This window comes from Rattus norvegicus, chromosome 6 (genome assembly GCF_021556685.1).
Source record: "Rattus norvegicus strain SHRSP/BbbUtx chromosome 6, alternate assembly SHRSP_T2T, whole genome shotgun sequence".
NCBI classification, from domain to species: Eukaryota; Metazoa; Chordata; class Mammalia; order Rodentia; family Muridae; genus Rattus; species Rattus norvegicus.
Window position 1 is genome coordinate 110,082,547 of NC_141539.1, and position 299 is coordinate 110,082,845.

Sequence of the window (299 nt, forward strand, 5' to 3'; positions counted from 1 at the left end):
CCAGCCTGGTGTACATATAAAGTTATACAGGACAGTAAGGGCTATACAGAGAAACACTGTCTGAAAGTGAAAAGCAAGCAAACACAAGAACTAGCAAGCCCAGATGGCTGTTAGCAGATCCAGGACTAAAACAATCTGTAAGTCTTACAAAATGGCTGTTATAAAGGATAGTTTGGATGTTTTCCAGAAATGGTTAAACAGGAAAAGTGCACTTCTTTAACTCATTATCATCTTCATCTGCCTACGACACAATTATCGACCAGAAAAAAATATCCCAAACATCACCTATGAGTACAAAA